The sequence below is a fragment of the Lissotriton helveticus genome, chromosome 6 (genome assembly GCF_964261635.1).
Source record: "Lissotriton helveticus chromosome 6, aLisHel1.1, whole genome shotgun sequence".
NCBI classification, from domain to species: Eukaryota; Metazoa; Chordata; class Amphibia; order Caudata; family Salamandridae; genus Lissotriton; species Lissotriton helveticus.
The window spans coordinates 1,174,559,519-1,174,581,938 of record NC_136067.1 but is presented as its reverse complement, the minus strand read 5'-3'; the positions used below and the strand labels follow the sequence as shown (position 1 = coordinate 1,174,581,938).

Below are 22,420 nucleotides of genomic sequence, written 5' to 3'. Positions count from 1 at the left end.
TGAGAGACTCGCAAAAAACTATTGAGTAGCAGATTGGTTCCCTCATAACAGGATTCACTCTCTTAAAGGCAGACCACGCGAAACTGGCTGCGACTGTGAAAGATAACAAAACAACACTAGTGGAGTCAGGCGGGCAGCTAGAGCCAAATTTCGGGGGGGGCTGAAAATATTTCGCGGGGGGGGGGGGCTAATTCTTCCAACCACGGACAAAGTGGCTGTGAGAAGGGGTGACCACACAACAAAAGCCTCATTTAAAACTAAATGGTCTTTTAAAGACCTGTTAAGTACTAGGGTGCGGCTGCAATTACATGCTCGCCAGCCCGCAAAGCTGTGTCAGCCCGGGCTGACAGGAACGATGGGGGGGGCTGAAGCCCCGTGAGCCCAATGGGTGTTGCGCGCCTGAGTGGAGTTAATACCACAGCACTAAGAACATACATCGTAACTCACTCAACTGCAAGGACAAATGATGGATCTCCAGGACAGAGTTGACGATGCAGAGGGCAGTAATCGCCAGAAGAATGTTTGCATCATCGGCATGCCGGAACACAGTGAGCGCCCTGACGCCGCCAACTTCATGGAACAATGGTTCAAAGACAATGTAGCTCCGGAAGGTCTTCCAAATTTCTTCTGTGTGGAGAGGGCGCACAGGAAACCCTCAGGCCGGCAAGTGGCTGTGGCCTGCCCTCCCCCCATGATCGCTAGAAGATTAAACTTCAGGGACCGAGACTGGTTGCTCTAAAAGGCAAGAGAGATCCACAATCCAATTTAAAAATCAAAGAATATCATTATACCCAGACTACACCATGCTTGTGCAGCGTAAAAGGTCCTCCTATCAGGCTACAAAAAAAGAGGCTCAGGGCGCTAAACCTAAAGTATGCATTGCTATTGCCAGCATACCTGAAGGTCCTGCATGGTCAAAAAGTGCAATTTTTCGAAACCCTGGAGGAGGCTGACGGGTGGCTAGAAGTAATGTTCTCCCCAATGACATCTGGGGCCTACTCACAAAGCATGCCATATAGTCCCAAGTCTACAACAAGTCGGCAATCAAGACGCAACAGACTGGTCCGCAGCTCCCAAGCTAGAAATCCCACCCTGGAGCAAGCCCTGAAGGGCCGTACGGAGGAGATTGCAGCGGCAAGTACGCTTAGAGACCCGCACCCTCAGTCGACGTCGGATTCCTTGTCAGAGAACACTTTTCACTCTGATTCTGAGAACAGTATAGCTCTGTTTAGCACTGCGACTCCTCATACAGCAGATGATTTGATAGGATAAAAGTAACATCCCTTATTCGCCCCGTTCTTTTTTTGTACATGAAAGGACATGCTGGGAGCTGATTGGACAAAGTATGGTGAGAACTGAGATTTGATAAGATAATAGCTGACATAAACGCATATGCCCTTTCCCAGCTCTGCCAATGTATGTGGTTAACTGTATCTAGGCCAGGCTTAGGGGGCTCGGTAACTGTACACACTACCAGGCAGGTAGCACCCCCAGCATGCAAAAGCAACTTATAGCATGCTTAGCTTTCACATTGTTGTGAATCTAATTTGGACCAGAGCAGTTTTAGCTCTGGACCTAGTATTTCAGTTTAATGTAGGGGTGTCTACGGGAAGTGGCTTGCTTTACACATTGCGAAATCGCTCATTGGCCCCAAGGCCCTGTTTACCATACGTAGCGTTCACAAACATGAGACCACATGCTGGGTACTGATAATATAATCACCTGGAATGTGCGGGGACTTGGATCCAAACATAAACGTCATAGAATACATGCGCAGCTCAATAGGCGCAGTCCCATAGGCGCAGTCCCAGATTGTGTTTCTGCAAGAGTCTCATCTCACCGACTCAGAGATCAGTAAATTGCGCAACAAATGGAAGAGCCAATTCTTCTCCACATCATACTCTGTATTTGCATGGGGGGCAACAGTATGGGTAAGGAATGGAGTCCTGTTCGTAGAGTTAGAGACGCGAGCAGATCCACTGGCTAGATACACACTGGTGCGAGGAACGCCGGATGGCGCACAGGTGATGCTGGGCAGTCTTTATTCCCCAAACTTTGAACAAGACAAATTTCTTGCAGGTCTCAATGGGGTGCTGGCAGACTGGGTGGCCTACCCATGGATACTAGCGGGAGATTACAATGTGGTCATGGACACTATTATGGTTCGCTCACATCCACCGAATCCAGGGGCAGGATCTGTTAAGCAAGCGGAGGCACTGTGTAGATGGTCGTAGGGGTGGGCAATTAAAAATCCAAGCAATAGGGAATACTCGTTTTACACAAGAATAGACAGGATATTTGTGTTTCATTCCCCTTACTACGCAAGTGACTCACACTACATACTTGGGGAAGACTTTCTCCAATCACAACCCCCTAGAGCTTACAATCCGATGGAGCAGGATCCCCACCCTGGTCCCCACTTGGAGACTCTGGCCACAGATGCTGGAGGTTTCAGTTTTTCGGAACACACTGGCAGTAGGTATCACAAACTACTTTGCAGAAAATGCAGATAATCCCTCCAAACGTCAGGTAGAGTGGGATGCTTTTAAAACCGTCATACTGGTGTGGCCATAAGCACCACCGCAAGGGCGGGACAGTAACTACACAATAATGCCAAAATAGCTGAGAACACCATGAATGCGATAGAGCAGGAAGCAGCGAAGGATCCCACCAAAATAGCGGCAATGCAAGAGGCGCGCATTAAACACGCTGAACTATTGGAGAGCCTTAGAGTAATGGATTACAGAGCGTACACGCAGATAAAACACACAGAGGCTAATAAGTCTGGTGCGCTGTTAGCACGTATTATACGCGATGCCCCTCAAGCTACTACGATAGATGAAAAAGCTACATTAGAAGGGAACAGTGCACACCCAGCAGGAAATAAATGAAGCATTCCATAAGTATTATGAAGGGCTATAACAAGCCCCAGCGTGACAGAAAGACTAATCTAGAGACGCCTTCTTAGATGACCTACCATTCCTTCAACTAGATGACACTTCCAAGGGAGAACTGTCAGGCCCCATTACCAGAGCCTAAATCAGAGCAGCTATAAGGGTGCTGCTGCGCAACAAGGCCCCCGGTCTAGATGGCGTACCTAAAGAATTCTTCGACACCTTTTCAGATACAAGGATTCCCCACCTAGAACAGCTCTACAAATCCGTGATGGATGCTGGGTCCCTCCCCTCTACCACAATGCAAGCACTAGTTGTATCAACCCTAAGCTGGGACGCTCTGCTACAGATATTGCAGGGTATCAACACCTCTCTCTGCTAGTCACAGAATATAAAATATTATGTAAACTACTGGCACGCCGCTTACTTCCATACTTACGCAAACTCATACATGTGGATCAATGCAGGTTTGTCCCTAGGCCCAGCACATCCCTCAACATTAGGAGACTTTATTATGTCATGGTATCCACTCCAGCAGGCACACAGAATGCAGGTTGTATCAAATTAGACCTTAGACAGGCCTTTGACATCTTGCAATGGATTACATGGCCAGGTCACTGGGGAAGTTTGGTGTAACGCCTGAATATCTAAGATGTAAATGTAAAATGTAAATGTAAAATGTAAATGTCATGGTACTTATAGAGCGCACTGTCACCTTGCGGTGTCGCCTATTCAGCTTCCGGAATCTGTATGATTCGGTATTTACCGATTCTGTAATTACAGAATCGGTATTTGTCATGGATTCCTATGGGCCTTGAAGCCCATAGGATTCAATGGCAGATACTGATTCCAAATACCGAATTTACAAGGGGGACAGGGTGTCAACTTTGACACCCTGTTGCACCCCTGTTTCTGGCTCGTGTGCCACGTGACACACATAAATGCCCTTAGGCATGTCTGTGTGCCACATGGCACAGGTGTACATGCACAGATGTGCATGTACACAGGAATTTGTTATTTACCATGGAATAGTATTCCATGGTAAATAACGATTCAGTAAGGGCCTGTGGCACTGATTACAGTGCCACCTACATATTGATTTACAGAATCGGTAAATTTACCGACTCTGAATATTTACCGAATCGGTAAAATTACCGATTCTGTAAATCAATGGCCCCCTACATTACAAATCCCAAATACCGGTCGGTAACGGCCGAAATCGGCCGTTACCGACCGGTATTTGGCGAGCTACATCTGGCCCTTGGTACTTACCCTCGCAAAGCATGCAATAACCATGAGGTGGAAAGCGGCAAGGGGTCCATCAGTGTACCGTTGGCATGGGGAAATGGCGAGGTGGGGCAATGCGGAGAGTGCTGCCATTAAGATGTGAAAAGGCCCGAGGGCTGTGTAAAACAGAGATATCAATGGATTGGGACTTAATGTTAGAAGTGTTTAAAGCCTTAGAACCTACGCCTGTCCCAATGACACAGAGGAGCATGCGTAAACAGTCCCCCAATGGGATGATTCCGACCCAAAAATGTTTATATGTGAATGCCGCCAAATGCAAACAGTATTAATTGTGACAACATGCGTAGAATGAAGCAGGGTGAACTAGGCGCCATAGTAGGCAGGAATTTTAAGAAAAGCCAGAGGGTGGAGGAAGGGGGGTATAGGGTTTGATAGTTGTTGAAGTTAATATAAATGCACTTGCCAGAATGTCCTGATACTACATTGTTACCTCTTAAATAAGGTTTATAATGCAATGTACGATTTATGAAACCAAAAAAAAACCTCAATAAAGTGCGTTTAAAAAAAAATACTGGAACAATGAACAGCCCTCTTTAAGGTAACAACAGGTTTAACCTCTTCGAGGCTCATGACGAGCTGAGCTCGTCATGAGCCATGGTGCTCCGGTGCTCATGACGAGCTCAGCTCGTCATGAGCCGTGGAACGCTCAGGTGCGGGGAGAATTCCCCTCCTGTGCTGAGCGTTCCACGGGAGGCAATGCACCTGTGACTAGCTGAGCTCGTCATGAGCACAGGAGCGCCGTGCCTCATGACGAGCTCAGCTCGTCATGAGCATGCGGGCGCTGTGCGCGCCCCCCTCCCCCTCAGCACAGCAGGGGAATAACCCCCGCAGCGAAGGGGTTAACACAAAGCAGCATCAAGGTTTCCACGACAACCCAAAATATAAAGAGTAGCATTGCAAGAAGCATCTAACAAGATGCACCACGATTTGCGATAAAACCTTTCTTAGCAAGAAGGAGGAAGATAGAGAAAGGGATGGATATAGTTGGATCAGAGAAAGGAGATTTTTTCACTGTGTTAGGAACATTACTGTCTGAGATTGCATTTAACTCCCAATGAAGTCTCCACAGGAGAACTGTTGTTAAAAATCACTGTAAATACACTAAATTATACTAGGTTGAAGGGAACCTGTAAATGTATCATTTTTCTCAGAGCATCATGGTACAAGCTCAACTGTTTGAGAAAATGTAAGTTGCGATAGGACTCATGTATTGGTCTGGCTAAAGACGAATCTGTGTGGCTAGTAGCAGGATGTATAACCCAAATGTTAAACTGCTGGCAAATACATGAAAAACGAAAGCATATAATAAATGAGTGTGAGTAAGGCTATGTTGCAATCGCAGTTTTTGAAAATCGCAGTACCTTGCATGGTTCAGTGGTTCCAGGGTGGGCTGTGATTTTCACTCGCCTAGGCTGCCTTCCATCATACTTCTGGGCTCCTAGCTGCTGCTCGTTGTCCCTCCATATCCTAAATGGCAATCACTTGCAGCTGCCTTTCTAACATGCTGCGCAGCTAGTCCAAATCAGGTTTTCCTTCCAGTTTCTTTCCCTTTTCCATCTTGGTTGTTTTTTCCATGATTCCTTTCTGGTTTTCCCAATACTTTGGGTATCCTGTTTGATGATATTTTCTTTTCTTGTTCTTTTACTATTTAAAGGTTTTGGTCTAGTTGGAGGATGTCCTAACAAAGCTGTGTTCCATTGCTTGTTCCCCACTTCCTCCACTTGCTGATCCCGACACCTCCCTCCTCTGGAACTCCACCATTAGATTTCTGACTCCTTGCTTTCTTCAACCTCCTGAAGTCTTTGCACAGCAAGTAGGTTTTTTATGTCACTGACTTTTTCCACCTGAGAAGGAGGTAGCTTCTCGGAGGCTCTTGCATACCACATATTTCAGTGAGTTGCAACATCAAGGCTTCCAGAAACAGTCACACATACATCAGACAGCGGAAGACTTAGACCAGATTATAGGTAAGCATATACTCTTGAAGAGATTGCAACATCAAAAGATTTGACTGTTTCTGGCACGGATCATGCTGTAGACATGGCTGCTGTCCTTCAACAACAAACACTAGAATTGGACCAGTTAACGGCCAAGAAAGCTGAATTTTGCAATGCAGTTCATTCCAGGTCCTTCCAACCACCAGTCCTTCAACTTTTAAGTATTCTAGAGATCCTTTAAGATTAAAGGAGTTCTCCTCTCTTAGTTTTTTCTGAAGACTGAGCTAACTACTGAGCCTACGAATCCTTCAACTGATATACCTGACGGAACAATGCCTCTTGGGTCTGCTAGACGCTCATTGTCCAACGCCAAAAAAGATTGAAGGCATAAAGGAGGCTTGTGTCTCTATTATGCAAGTTTAAATCACAGTCTAGACCACAGGCAAAACACAATATTCTGTCCTTTGTAAAGGGAAAGGGGAGGAAGATTCCATCCTCCCTAAAGATTTCAGCTCCTCCAGTGGGTCAATTTTATGCTTGCTCGTATTGGATCTAATTCTATGTTCCAGATTTAATAGCTTCTGGTATCTTTGGAATGTATATGGGCTTGAGTTGTGCCTAAAGGATCATAATTGTGATCAAAAAGTCATCTCTGGATCTTGAACAAACTATTGACGAATACCAATTAACTTCGGGTCTACTGACATTCATCACAATTACTTTATTAGAGTCTTTGAGCAATCATAAAGAGATGAATGCCTTGGATCTAATCTCATCTTCGAACTATGCCATTGTGTTTAGGAAATTCTGGCTGGAACAACACAATCCTTATATCAATTGAGAGAGCAGGGTTGTCTCTCTCTCTCTTTCCTCACAGTTTTGGGCTCAAGTGACACAAGAACTATCCGAAGACCAGTCTCATTCCACTATAGCCCAGACCAGTACCATTCCTATGGCTTATCAAGAGTTTCTTGACGTCTTTCATATGCATGTGTCACTCCCTCCACATAGGGATTCTAATAGCACAATCCTGTCATAATTCCCTATGGAAGAATGTGCTCAGTTTTCCAGCATCAGAATCAGGTACTGAGGAAATCTTTGGATGAAAACCTTCAAAATGGCTTGATCATTCAATCAACATCCTCTGCTGGAGCTCTTCTCTTCTTCAACCCATAGAAACTCAAAGTGAGGCATTGCATTGATTGTTAGAGAGTGAATAAGGAGATTAAGGACTGTTACCAGCTTCCAATCCACTAACGTCACAAAGTTAAAACCTTTGTGGAGATTACCTACTGCTCTAGATAAAGCTCTGATGCGTGGAAGCCAGCCTTTCGGACACCCTTTGTGAACTATGAATATCAGGTCATGCCCTCTGGCATTAACAATGCTCCAGCAGTTTTCCAAAGTTTCATCAATAGCATATTCTCTCAAGTCTTGAACCAATTCTTGTGGTGTGCCTCAACCACATCCTGATCTTCGCTGCTTCCATTTCTGAACATCGACCCCATGTTTGTTCCATACTATTACATCACAGGAAAAGAGAAAGTGAGAATCTGAACAAAAAAATTGAGTATTTTCGAGATTGTCTTGCTGAGAGCGGATTATCTATAGACCCTCTTACGACCTCAGCCATCACTGCCAAACTCCTAAGTCCAGCAAGGAAACACAGATTTTCTTAGGACTGGCTAACTTTTATAGTCACTTCCTAAAGATCTTCTACTGAAATCTAGGGGAAAAAAATCATTTTGAGCAGGTTGCAGAGGCCAACGATAGACAGGTGTAAATTGTTAATGCGGCTCAAGGCCTTCTTTGTCTCTGACACAAGAGGGTCCATATTTTGGCCCTACAATCAGATCAGTATCGGCCAATATGACTACTCCTAGATATTTAGATTTTGCAACAATTCTTTCTTTGGTCCATGTGACATTTTTGTTTATTAAGATTTCAATTTTTGCCTTATTCAATGCATACCCAGAGACAACGCCAAATAGTTGGGCCTCTGACTCAATTGCAGGATAGCTTTCTCTGGATCTGGTGTTACCAGAGCTAAATCATCGGCATATGCCATGATTTTATTACTAAGCTGAATCTACTAATTGCCGGTATAGCCTGACTTTTCCCCAGTTTTTTGACAAGTGGGTCAATGTGCATGGCAAAGAGTAGTGGAGAGCAAGGACATCCTTGTCGAGTCCCACAAATGATATTTATTTGCTCCGTCAATGGCCTGTTGATAGACACCCTAGCAGTAGGAGTGAGATATAGTGCCTTGACGGCCTGGATGGCATTAGGCCCGAAGTTCATTCTCAGCATGACGCTCCAGAGAAAGTTCCAGGAGACACAATCGAATGCTTTTTCAGCATCGAGAAGTATTAAAGCCATCCGGTCCCCTGAGTCCTATGCAGCGCCATCGGAGTAATGACCCTCCGAATATGCTTGATGGTACCCTTAGAGGGTAAGAAGCCATGCTGCCACCTGGAGACAAGGCTTTGAATTTTGGCCGAGAGTCATAAGGCAAATATATTAGAATGTATCTTTGAGTCACCGTTGAGGAGGGTGATTGGGCAGTACAAACCCATTTCTATTGGTGATTTGTCTTTTGTTAGGGAACACCACAATCTTGGCTATAGATTAGGATTGAGGGGGAGTTGGGCCATTAAAAATTTGCTTCACCACAGCATTAAAGACCTTATAAAATTCCACTGGAGCACAGTCGGGACCAGCTGCTTTCCCACCGGGTAGGTTAGCCAGAGCCTTGGCAATTTCGTCCCATGTAGTTGGAGCCTCAAGTTGTTCCCGATTCTCCCTACTAAGGAATGAGAGCAAAATTGGGTCCAAATAGTCATCAATAACACGTTGCCTATCTGCATAAGAACCAGCATCTACTTCAGAATATAAACACTGATAAAATTTACAGGAGGCTGTGCGAATATCTTCAGGATTGCTGGTAATGGCCCCAGAGAAGGTTCTAATGCTATGAATCTCACTAATGGTGGTCTGTTGCCTGGATCTCATTGCCAACTGATGACCAATCTTCTCGCTGCACTCTTATGTTTTTTCACGAGCGGCACCCCATTTGGATGTGGCTTTCTCAGCCAGGATTGAAAAAATCTCAGCCTTGGATGCAGCCACTGCCAATTGTGCTGGTCCTATCTCCCCCCTAGACTGGACTGCAATGATAAGATTTTCCTCTGCTTGAGCTAAGTTTAAGTGCAACTCCAGCAGCCGAGCCTTCTCCTGCCCGTTTTTCCTCAGTGAAAATTGTTAAGTTTCTACCTTAACACAGGCTTTTAACGTATCCCACACTTCCATCACTGGAGCTGAGCCAAGAATGATGTCTAAAAAACCCTGAATCCACTGTTTCATATAGTTCTGATAACCCTCGTCTAGCAAGAGCGCTCTCTCAAAGCTCCTTGATGAGATTTCCTTGCAGGTAATTAGGCCTTGAATGTTAAAGCATATGGGATTATGGTCTGATAAAACATGGGGAAGAATGTCCATTCCACTGTTATGAATCAAAGAAGGAGAGAGCAGAAATAATCCAAGATTGATGAGGCGCAGAATAAAATGTGTAGCCTGGCAGGGTTGAATTTAAGTAGGACCAGGCATCCACAAGCCCATGTATATGTAATAGGTTTTTTATGGCTTAGCCGGCCCAGATTGTGAGTTCGACCCCCAGTTGCAGGGCAAATTGATATTAAGATCCCCGCATAGGATAACAGAAGGGGCCAATGTGCTAGTTCCGCAGAAACCCAGTCAATCACGCCTGGGTCATCCAAGATACTCCTGTATATGGAACAGAGTGAAAGAGCAGGTAGACCTTAGACGACATTCTGCGAGCGCCCATCTTCACTGGGGATCAAACTTGGTCCGGGTAGGTTGGAGTAAGCACTTATGGCGTGCTAAAATGGCGACACTCCTCGTCCGTGTCCCTTGTGAGGTTCTCCCAATAAGGTTGTACCCCAGAGTTTATAAAAGATGTATCTGGGAGCCCTCTATGTGTGCTTCCTGGAGGCAGACTATGTCAGCCCCCATCAAATGTAAACTCTGAGCTATCTTCTGCCTTTTTCGTATGTCATTCAGCCCACAAATGTTCAAAGAGATAATTTTAAGATTTATTGTGTTCATGGTATCATTTGTTGAAACTTTCCAGGAAAAAAATTCCAACAAAAAAGCAAAAAACAAAAGAGGCCGGCCAATGGGTAAGAGCCAACAATGCCAGCCGCCAGAAGTAAACACAAAACAAAACAGAGACTGCCCAACAAAGTCAGTTGCACAATCTATTTGATGATATAATACATTCTGAATATACTTTTGATGGACGCTCGCACATTAGTTATACATTTGGCACATAAACAAAATAACTTTTGTGAACTCAGCCCCCCTCCCTCCGTCCAACCCCTACCCCTCTCCCCAAAATCCCCCTACCAGCCTCCCCCTCCAATTGTGAGCAATCAGGGAAACACTGAATGATGGTTTCCTGTAATAACACCCCGCCAAATAAGTACAACACATACTCAAAACGCATATGGCAATAAACAATCAGATTACAACCCTTTATAGAAAAAGGCCTGTGAAGAGGTCACCTGAAACCTATTACCCCAAGAAAAACATGAAAAGAAGGAGAAACAAAAACTAGAAAATAAAAAGAGAGGAAAAAATGAGAAAAAAAAAAAAAAGAAAGGGTTCAAGGCAGCCCCTATACCAAATTTCTTAATCGACTAGCACCTTACTGGAGGCAAACCCAGGAGTTTACGTAGGAGCTGTCCTAGCCACATTACTATCCTACAATTTGATAATAAAACATGCCTTTCTGAAATTTTGTCCCCTTCCACCTCAAACGCCTAAAGAGAGAGAATAAAAATAAAAAAAACAGCACAAGAGGGGTACCCGTCGGACAGCATCTTGGGGCAATTAACCTTAGCACACAAAATTAACATTAGCTTAGCCCTTTTCTGGATCTGACTTCAGAAAGAAATTTTTGGGCTTTCATTTCGGAGGTAAAAGTGTGTGAAGAACCATTCAAAATGACCTTCAACTTGGTGGAATTCATAAGACAGACTTGTGCTCCTGGTTGTTGAAATGGGGCGATTAGTTGACGAAGGCGCCATCTTAGCTCCACAGTGGTGTGACAAAAATCTGGCTTGGCGAAGAATGACACCCACTCACAGCTTTTCTGAGAGTTTTGCCATGCGTGGTCAAAAATCATCTATCTTAATAAAAAGTTCCCAAAGAACACCGGGAAAGCTCGAGGTTTTGCAGCTTCATTAGCGTTGCCCGATTGCTTCTTTAGTGTAAAGGGAAAGCGGTGGGCCTGTTGGATCGCGTGATCCCAATTCCACTCAGACTGTTCTGGAAAAGCCCCCTCCTCAGGAGTTTTACAATGTAGCGCCGAGGATCTTCCCCCTCCACCCCTTCGGGAATCCCAAGAAGGCAAAGATTATTTGGGCACTGCCTATTCTCCTGCTCTTCGAGCTTCCACATGACATCCGTCATGAGATCACTTTGGGAAGAACACTAGCTTTTGAGCAGGATAATGTCCATTTCAAGGCTTTTGGTATGGCCTTCCACCATGGTCACTCTTTCACCGATGTTCTAAGCACGTTTTATTTCGTTTTCGGAGTCCCCCTTGCAATTTTTTGGCAGCACCTTTAATCTGTTGGTGTCCACATGCACCTCGTCCTGGAATTGTTTAATTGAAGCCAAGATAACGGCCAAAGAAGGCTCCTCAGGTGCATCTTATAGGCCACTCAAGCTCCCGATTTTGTATATGAATTTAGGACACTAGTGTAATTTTCCCGATTCATGCCCATATATAGGTATAAATCACCCTATCCTTATATAGGCATAGAATCATAACCATATTTAGACTTAGCCTATGTAGTCCAAATACGGCATGGCTACTTCCACTAGTTCTGAAATGCCACAACGATTTCGTGGAAAAACCCGCCTTCAGCAGTCAGGGACTTCCGCTCGCTTGAATATTGATTTAACCAAGAACTCGTGGAGTTTTCAAAGAACTGAGTCTTTGATAACGTTATTATGTCCAACCTTACGTCAAACTCGGGCACCTTCAAGGTATAAATATGCCCACACTGGCCCAGGCAAACACACGGTGGTTTGGAGCAGTTCGACTATCTACCTACACAACACAGCTCGCCAAAGGAAGCTGACCCTCCAGCAGACGCACCGAGAGAGACGCTGTCTTTTCTCTTGCCGAGAAATCCAGCTCCAGTGTTTCCAAGCTACCCTTGCGGGTTTTTGGGAAATCGAGTCCTGAGAGACAGATACCAGACCTCCTTCATTCTAAAACAAGGTACGGAGCTGATTAGACCTTTAGAGAATTCTTGGATAGGTTCTTGGCAAAAGAATACTGAAACTAAGCTACACCTCACTTACTTCTTCCCTTGTACTAGACCTAGGTTAGGTACACCGGGGTAGGCATATTTTAGAAGCACCAGTTGAGTACTTTAAGTCTTTATTTATTAATGTATGTATTCCATGTATTTTATGACTTAGAAACCATATCATGCTTTTACAGTATTATTTTATAATACTTTTCGTACTGTACGCGTTGTACTTTGCAACCAGTATTACGATTGCAGCAGTTAATTTCCTCTGCATGAGAAAGAAGACTGTTCAATAAATACTTTTTATTGAAAACGCCCGTCTCTCTATTTCTCTGTACCTCTGGTGAAACGAAGAATGCACGATTGACTGAGTGAAAATATCTATCTATTGTTTCCGCGACTCTAGAGATACATTTCTTATTCTTGGGAAACAAAGTTGTCATGTTTATGCGGTTGTCAGAAACTAATCCCTTCTTGTTCATTCGAGAAAGTTTCTAGAGACCTCTAAGCTAGCTGGTACTCACAATTAAGTCTAATATATTCGATAGAGCCATAGTAGACCTCAGTCCTACGTCAAATCTATAGTATGTATTATTCCAATGCGCAGAGCCTATTGGGAATATAGGAACTACACTACATGGCGCCCAACGTTTGGTAAGGCGATAATTTAACACTAGATACTAGAGTAACTCAGTCGCGCTTTTCACACAGACCCCTTTCCCCCGTAAAATACTCCAATAGACGTCTGGAGTGGGTAAAAGAATATAATATCCGCCATAACTGAGTAGGACGAAAATCCTATGTATTCGTTTTTTGGTTTGTTCAACGTTGAAGGAGATAGTGTTCCAAAAATATTGTGCACCTTATCTTTGTTTCCTTGAAACTTGCTCTGCAAACTTTCGGTAAACAAAATGTCAGAGTGTGACGACAAAAGGGAGAGAGCTGCAGCAGCAGCTCAGGCAGTTTTAGACGACACAAGTCTCCAACAAAATGACGCGGATTCTATACTCATCCCGGTAAATATAAGAATATCAATCACTATAAAGCTTATAAATAATGGAGTATCATCGAGAGGTGGTAAAGTAATATTTGTTATAGAGGCACATGAATATCGGCAGACAGAGGTATTCTATTCATGGATTCTGTTTCCTGCAGCAAATCCAGTAACACACGAGTTCCACTACTACAAAGTAGAGGAACCTCCATTGGAATACGTTCCTTTCGAGGATGTTGAAATTCCACTAACTTACCAAGAGCATCAGCTCTGGTTTAAAGGCGCTCTACAACATCAAAATCACATTACCAGGCTCGGTCCACTAGTTAGACCAGGAGCAACATGGCCGGTATTAGCCAGCTATACACAGCATCCTGCCATTGAACAAATGACAGGTCCAGAACTATTAGCTCAGCTAAAACAATTAATTAAAATACATAGACAGTTGGTTCAATATGTCATACGGACTTTAACAGTCCAACCTGCTATAAGGATTCCACAGGACACCCCTCATCAGGGGAACAACAAAATTACACCACAGACTATACAATCAGTCATTGGTAAATTGCCCGCAAAAAGAGAACAAATTCCGTTCTGGTTAGCTCAAAAAATTACTCAAATAGAGGCAGTATTTCCCGATAGAATCCTGTGTTTCTCATGAGGTGTACTAACAATCTGTTTACCAATGGGGATTGCACCACACGTAGAGGACTGCGACACTTGGGGTACCGTCTTGCTTCAATCTACACAAAAACACATGGTGTTCCGTCTATGGCGGTAATACCAGACGTCCAAAGACAGATTCAAAATGAATACGGACCAGAACCGGCCTTAAATCTTGGTATGAAGTTACTAAAAGATTTCAAACAGGTCTCGGCTATACTATTGGCTATACTATTAGCTAACATCAAAGGTGAAGCAGCATCCGTGGCAATCCGCCAAAAACTAAAAGAAACTGATATAACAGAGCAACCATATGAACTTGCAAGAATTATTGAAAAATCCTATGAAGAACTAAGAAGAGATAGTTTGGGGGGGGCAACCAGTAAAACCTGAACAGAAAATCCTGAAAAGGTTTTAATTAAAAATAATCTCACTACTCCTAAAAAGAAGTGGGAAAATAGTAAACAGACGCTTCCTAAGGAGAAGCGCTCCCAGTCCAGAGGTAGGTCTCCTCAAAAGGAGCCCTCTGAAAAGAGGTATAACCTCAGAAATAGGGATAATTTGAGAAAACCTGATAGATATCAAGATATTGATACAAGTTTCTCTCGTACCTTTCATACTTCCTCACAGAAATCCGAAAGAAGAGGACGATCAGAACAAAAGGAAGAACGCGTGAAGTCCAAAGACGAAGAGCACGTTTCGAAAAATAAGAAGACCCAATTCACCAAAAAGAAGGTAGCAAGTCTAAAGATCAGACAAGCAGAGGATCTTGAGGACACAACTCAAGAACGGGGAGTGGGCCCAAACCAGACAATTCATATCGTCTAGTTTTGGACTATAGACATTTAAATACTTGTTGCAAAACTGTTGCAGTACAAAATGCACACAGTGCAGCACTGATGAATAACATTGTGCGGAAAAAATATAAAACCACATTAGATATTTCTAACGGTTTCTTCTGTCAAAACATTGCACCAGAAAGTAGGTACTTGACCGCTTTCTCAATAATGGGGACACACTGTCAATTTTGCCGTCTCCCCCAGGGATTCAAGAATAGTCCAGGTTTATTTTCAGCCAGAGTAAAAGAGTTACTCCAAACGTATGATGATGAGGCATTATCTTATGTCGATGACATCTATCTTACAGATGATGATTTGGACGTACACTTGAAAAGAGTGAACACCATAATACTTGGGTTTGCTTCTGAAGGGTATAAATTAAATTTCAAGAAATCACGAATTGCCCACCTCAACGCCCTATTCTTAGGTTACGAGTTATCAAGTGAAGGCAAAAGCCTGGCAGCCAACTTTCTAGAGAAATGTACACTGCTCCAACCTCCAAAAACGCTGAAAAACTTAGTCCATTCTAGGTTTCCTGAATTTTGGAAGAACTTATGTTCTAAATTACGCAGAAAGGGTTAAACCTCTCTACGAACTAATAAAATCTAATTTCAAATCAACTAATTGGACTTAAAAACACCGAAATTTTGCATTCAGTGCAAACAGACATGTTAGCAAAAACAATTACAGACACGCGACAACGTACGCAACCTTGTGATTCGGATCATCCCAGGGAGATGCGGATTCACATACCTAACCTTTAATGAAGGTGAAAAGGTACCAATAGCTTACAAATCACACTTGTACACACAGGCTGAAATGAAATTCACTTCAACAGAAAAGATTCTGACAGCGGTTCAAACTGCAGTAGCAAAAGAAAGAGCTCTTGCGCAGGGTAAACGCATAATGATCGTTACACCTGTACCTGCCTTAGAGGCAGTAATAAAAGCGAGCATTCCAAATGCTAAGGCTTTACATCCGAGATGGATACAATGGGTTAATTCTCTTGCTGCAACAGACGTTGAATACGTTTTTGACCCCTACTTAAGGACACAAGAATTTCTACAATACGAACACGAATTTCATCTGCCAACTGAGATTCTGCCTCTAGAACATAACGGTTGTATCATTTATACAGACGGATCAGCACAGCCCGCAATTGGGGGTAAACAAGCTTATAGTGCTGCATGCGCGATTCTTAAAGGTCGCTGGCGCGAAGGTAAATTTAGACCAATGGTCACTAAAACTCAATCACTCGGAGACTGTACAGCTCAGTGAGCTGAATTACAGGCTTTCAAGATGGCGCTTGAAAATACTGATTGCGAATTCCCCACACTCAGTGTGCGATTCGTATTACTGAGTCCAGTCTTACAATGAATATCTGCAGAGCTGGGTGCAAGACGGTTTCAAAGACGCAAGAGGTGGCACAATCAAGCATAAAATGCTTTGGGAACAGGTAGTTCTATTACAGAAAGAACTACAAAAGACTCACGTGATCCATAACCCGGGTGAAAGGCAATACGAAGGGACCTCTAAGCAGCCTGCTGTTTTTCCTGGAGCATAACGGCTTGATCTACCTCGTTTAATAACGGGTGGCGCTATCTGCGAATTGCCGTCCTTCAGATCCTTTAATACTTGGATGCCCAGAACAGAAAGGAGCATAGTGGAAACTCACAACTTTATCGAATCCTGAATTAGTATGTTTGTGTGGGAATCCATGTGCACTAGCATTTGAAAGCCTTCTACATGGTATTGAGAGTCATGCGGACAGCCATATTTAAATGCTATCTGTGAGGGACTATTCCAAGAAACTGCCTTCACCTATTAAGAAGTTAACTAGTATCAAGGGGTGTATTTTCTGTTGACCCCCTTGACATGACAGAATATTATAAGTCTTGACAAAGATGGTATAAACTGCTGTATCCATCGAAACGCGTCGATGCACTTTCAAAGTACAATTCAAGATTCCAGCACTTGTGTTGAAATACAGATTACATCTTTGTATATGACAAAGTGTATACATAGGATTTCGAATGTACATGTTGTATTGAACAAATTTTATGTTTTACATGTTTCTGTCTGTCTTTTGGATTATGCGGGTCATAATTGATAATGTACTAGTTGAATTATGACAAAGTGTATACATAGGATTTCGAATGTACATGTTGTATTGAACAAATTTTATGTTTTACATGTTTCTGTCTGTCTTTTGGATTATGCGGGTCAAAATTGATAATGTACTAGTTGAATTTTAGTCGTTATTATTGCACTCTGTATAAGTAGATTGATTTTAGGACATACATTATTTGTATTTTTAATTTTGTGTGTAGGAATTTATATTTGTAATAAAAATACAAATTTTTTATATATGGTTTTATATTGATTGTTTTTATATTCGTTGAACTGTGGATTGGCATCAAGGGGACTTTGTTTTCATAGCTTATTGAAAAACACACACGTAAAGCCCAATCGCGTGGCACAAAAATAAAAAGCACACGCACGAGCGTGTGCGATTCCTAGGTCAGTCTATGAAACCCCATTTTTCACCTACTAAATGTCTTGCGCTGCACGAGCAGTGCTGCACTCTGCAACGCTAGGCACGAGACCTAAACACAGGAGACAACATAAAAAAAAAATGGAAGGGAGACCCGTGCCAAGTCTAACATCTACTATTGAGTAGGCAAAAAACAACTGATGAAGCAACCATTTGGTTAGGTACATCCACTGCAGTCGTTCCTCTCCCATTAAGTGAGGACTTCTCTCACTTCTGTGATAACCAACTGCCTAGGTTCTTTTGAGGGAGTGGATGAGGGAGATGAAATCTATCCAGGAAAAAAAGCAGGTCTGGTGGGCTTTTTCAGACAAATATGCATTTTTATTCTGCGGCTGAATGATCACAATCCTCATCTGAAACATGTATTGTTTGAGAAATCTGATATTAATGAGTACTTGCTTATATTGCTTCTACCTGTGCTTCGCATTTAGTGAAGGTTGATCACACAATTGGACCAATGTGCCTTTTTTGATATTTTCTTGTATGACACTACCCACTTTCAGGGGCAACTAGTTAACTTTGAAAGTGGTGGGGCTTAAACACCTTCTTTTAATTTGACTGAGCAAATCTCAGCTCCTTTACCTCTCTCGTCAACACATCAAGAATATTTGTAAACAAATAAGGTCAAACGGTGCTGTTTACATCACAATTTTTACATAAATTGCTAAAAAATACAGAGGTATTGAGGGCATGGGAGGCACTAACATATTGTTTCCATATTGTTGTGGTCTGCCAAGTAAGCCGCAGTTTGGAACTTCTCTTTCCTGCCTAATAAAGCCTGACAAATCCTTTTGGGCATGGAGTATACTTGAAAAACCGACCCATTTAATACGTTCTAGGAGTATTAACTTTAGACTGGAGAATACAGGACTTCTTATGAACATATTTCTAAAGCAGATTGAATTCTTCAGGATTAGGGATTTCCGCAAAGCATGGTTCATATCGGTGTCAAATTGTGCATTTTGAACGTGTCATCTGAAACGGCAACAATTCTTTACGGCATCTACTTCTATTTTTCTAGCTGAATTGATAAGTACGTAATAATACACATATGCTGGCTTCGTGTCGGTTATTAAAATGCACTGCTGTGTATTTAATCATGAGACCAAAATCCAAAACGCCTTGACACGAAAGTCGCCGTCAGTGACAGACTACTACACAATGCTGTGCTTAGCAAAACGAACACGGTTATTTGTGATGTTAATTAATTTTTACGGATATTTGTGTCATGTAGCCCTTCCACAAGGGGATTCTATCTATCCCTTTTTCCCCTCATTCTGTTTGGCGTCAGTTAAGTGAATATCCAAACCAATTGCATAGCATCGATACGTTTTGAAAAAGCACCAGTAGTATTTCGGTTCGCGCCGTGAGATGCACAAATTTGTAAATAAGTAGTCAGTCATGCGTGCACGAGCACCCACAAATAGAAACGCACACACAAACTCTTACACAGAAGCCAGAAACACTAACATGTACCTGTGGTCAGGTAGGAAGTCCTCTTCGAATACCGTTCACCTATCTCTCACGATTACCAAATCCACAGCTCTTGCAAACAGCGCACCAGCCAGACTAGCGGAAGCTGTCATCATTGACAATTCGGTCGTCGCTCGTCCCAGCAGGTCCACGTGTTTTCGCCCAATCAGAAGCAGGGACCGGGGGGAAGGCTGGTCTTCATCCACTATCCTGACTCTCTATAGGGCATAAAGTCTAATTGACAAGTCTCTCCCACCATTCGTTAGCATGCGGGGATGCCTTACTCTGGTGTACCAAGCCACCTATTTACATTGTGGGCTGGGCTGTAGTTTCGCGGGGAGGGGGGGAGGGTCATTGCGGGCTCGGATTGGTCCACAGCCTGTGGTCTCTCATTGGCTGCTTGAAAAAATGTGCGGGACTTCACTTCCCTCATTGGGCATAGGTCTCGCTAATAGCTGAATGGCTCTAGGTCATGCTTTGTAGGGTCGTGCCGTTCTGGGCTCGCTGCGTTCGCTGTCAGTCTCCGTGGCCACTGAAATACATCGGGCTTGTCTGTGCTACTTTAGCAAGCACAACTTGCTCTGGCAGCTCCTCCGCTATCGAGGAGAAGCGTCACCCCCTTTGCCAGCACTTCAAACAAGCATTTGCATTGCAAACAGTCTCGCATTTCTGAGAGTTAGAGCTATTGGCATTATAAATGAAAATGTGATTTACTTTTTTTTTTGTATGCAGTGGAGTAACGTTACAGGTAAAGCAGCAGACTTTGGAACTGGTGAACTAAGATTAATTTGAGAGATTGATTTACCGTTCTATGCTTCATGTATTTTTTTTGTTTTAATTAAGAGCTATTGCGCAGAAGGTTCATAAACCCCAAAAAATGAAGAAAGACGCAAAACAGTGACAGTGAAGTCACTGACTCGCTGGTTAGGAAGAACGGGGGCTGCAGAGGGACATTTATAGGGGGTAATGTGGTATGTGCATTGTAACGTCGCGATGTGTACACTGTGCGACGGGTCACTAACTACACGAGGGACGCGTGCACTATAAATCTGTTGGCTACAAGGGCCGCCATTTACTAATGTGCCTAAACAGCAGAATTTGAGTAATGGAACAAAAATCTCACAGCACAAAAAAAAAAAATCCGCTGAATAAGGCTCTTCTCACTACGTAAAGTAGAAGACATGCAACACCACATGAAACCACCTATACACCTTCTGTAACACAGATACTAACAGAGGAACACCAATAAACCTGGAATGCACTGTATGCACAAATTAACAGAAGAACATGAAACGGAAATAAGAAGGAAAACAAAAAATACAATACAATATAATTTCTACTACACATACATGGTGATCAAATCTACAATGGGCTGAAGTAATCGCTGTCTTATCTTTGCACCTAATGTACATATGAACAAGCCTTGCCAATTTTTGGCTGTTGAATAAGCTTCACTGATACACAGAACAGACACTGCATACCCATCTGTGGTCCATTTCATTGCAAATGTTCATTCATTGCCTGGAAGCTCAGATAGGGGGACATAAAAAAAAAACACAGATATCGCGCGCACCCAAAAAAAATTTAACTCGACAATTAGAGACAGTCTGTGTGTTCAGGGGTCAGTGCAAGCGTCAGTGATTGGGAGGGAGGGGTGGGGGGGAGCAGACCACAACCAGGTTTTGAGAGTGAAAAAGGCTGCTTTATTGAAACAGGTGCACATTAACAAATTATAAAACCCCCAAAGGAGTTTACCCATAAATGCAATGCCTGCTAGCTTCCCAGCTATTGTAACTCTAGATAGGCCTTTGTCCATTAAATCAAGAATGAACTGGATAACATCTTCAGACCGCCGCCATCCAGGCTCCCGTTTGCAAGCACCTGACGCCAAAAATTCCCTCCAGGCCAGCGCATAAGCAGCCCGAGTGGATGCTGACAAAGAACCTACCTCCAGTTGTATGACCCTACGTTGCCTACATACCACAAATGGTCCGGCATGGGGGTCGGTGTCCTGTCCGCGTCCTTGGGAAGCCCATGGAATCTCTCCCACTGCGAACGAGACAAAGCATCAGCAATGTCATTGTTCACTCTGGGGATGTGTAAAGCCCTAAAACTGATGTCAAATCTGAGGCAACCTAAAACAAAGACTCGCAGCAATTTCAAAATCTGTTCATCTCTGACCGACTGTCTGTTAATGATGTCTACCACTGCCATATTATCAGTTCGGAACAGCACCTTCTTATGGGCCTAATCCTGTTCCCACAACGTTAAGGCTACCAACACTGGAAAGAGTTCCAAAAAGGCAATGCTCCTCCCACCTTCCTTCCACCGATCTGGCCACTTCTCCGCACACCACTTGCCTTGCCAATAAAAGCCAAACCCTTCACTGCCCGCTGCGTCTGAGAAAATTTGTACGTCCCAATCCCAGTCTTCCTCCCAGGCCAGAGGAACACCATTAAAGGAATGCAAAAAGACTGACCACATTCGAAGATCTTCCTTAACCCCGGCTGACAAACGGACATGGTGATGGGGCAAGTGCTGACCAGACAGTGCCCGACCCAGACGTCTACAAAAAGTCCTCCCCGCCCTGACCACCCTGCACGCAAAGTTAAGATGGCCCAGCAGAACTTGCACCTCCCTCACTGTCACTTTTTGTTTCTTCAACATGGTCTCCAAAAGCTCCAACATTTTCACCTTCTTTTTAACGGGCAAGCGGGCCTGCATTGCCACTGAATCAATCTCAATTCCCAAAAAAGACATGGTCGCGCAAGGACCCATTGTCTTCTCTGGCGCCAATGGCACCCCAATTTCATCCATGAGCTCTTGAAACGTGTCCAGAGCTGCCTGGCACTCCGTGGAGCCCGGGGAACCCACAAAAAAGAAGTCGTCCAGATAGTGAGTCACTAACTGATGGCCACTGTGCTGTGTGAAAAACCATTGCAAGAAGGTACTAAAAAACTCAAAAAGGGAACAGGACATTGAACAACCCATCGGCAATGCTTTGTCCACGTACCATTTTCCAGCAAAATGGATCCGCAGAAGATTCCAATCATCTGGATGGACTGGAAGCAGTCGAAATGCAGATTTAATATCGCATTTTGCCATTTCTGCAGTTGCACCCGCGGTCACCACTAGTGACATGGCAACATCAACCGAGGAATATGACACAGAGGCCGCCTCATCATCAATAAAATCATTGACTGAAGACCCCCCTGGCCATGATAGGTGTTAAATTAACCTGTACTGACCTGCCTCCTTGGGGACTACCCCAATCGGCGACACAATCAGATCCTCCAAGGGCCAATCATCAAATGGCCCTGCCATTCTTCCTTCCCGCACCTCCTTGTCCACTTTTCCTTACACTATTTCTTTGTGTTCCTCAGCCGATTTCAAATTCTTTGACCAACGCCG

The 22,420-nt window shown here is 43.6% G+C and overlaps 1 protein-coding gene across 11 annotated transcripts in view; it reads right to left on the bottom strand.

Annotated features, from left to right (window-relative positions):
* Positions 1-19,151, bottom strand: part of EPB41L2 (erythrocyte membrane protein band 4.1 like 2) — a 1,174,544-nt gene extending 1,155,393 nt beyond the window's left edge. For 10 of the 11 annotated variants that reach the window (XM_078648862.1, XM_078648871.1, XM_078648878.1 and 7 more), the window contains exon 1: positions 19,013-19,146. The gene's annotated coding sequence lies outside the window, so the exon portion shown is untranslated. Of the gene's footprint in view, positions 1-19,012 lie in introns of all 11 variants that reach the window. The other variant, XM_078648868.1, reaches the window with a different exon arrangement.
* Positions 19,152-22,420: the final 3,269 nt, after the last annotated feature.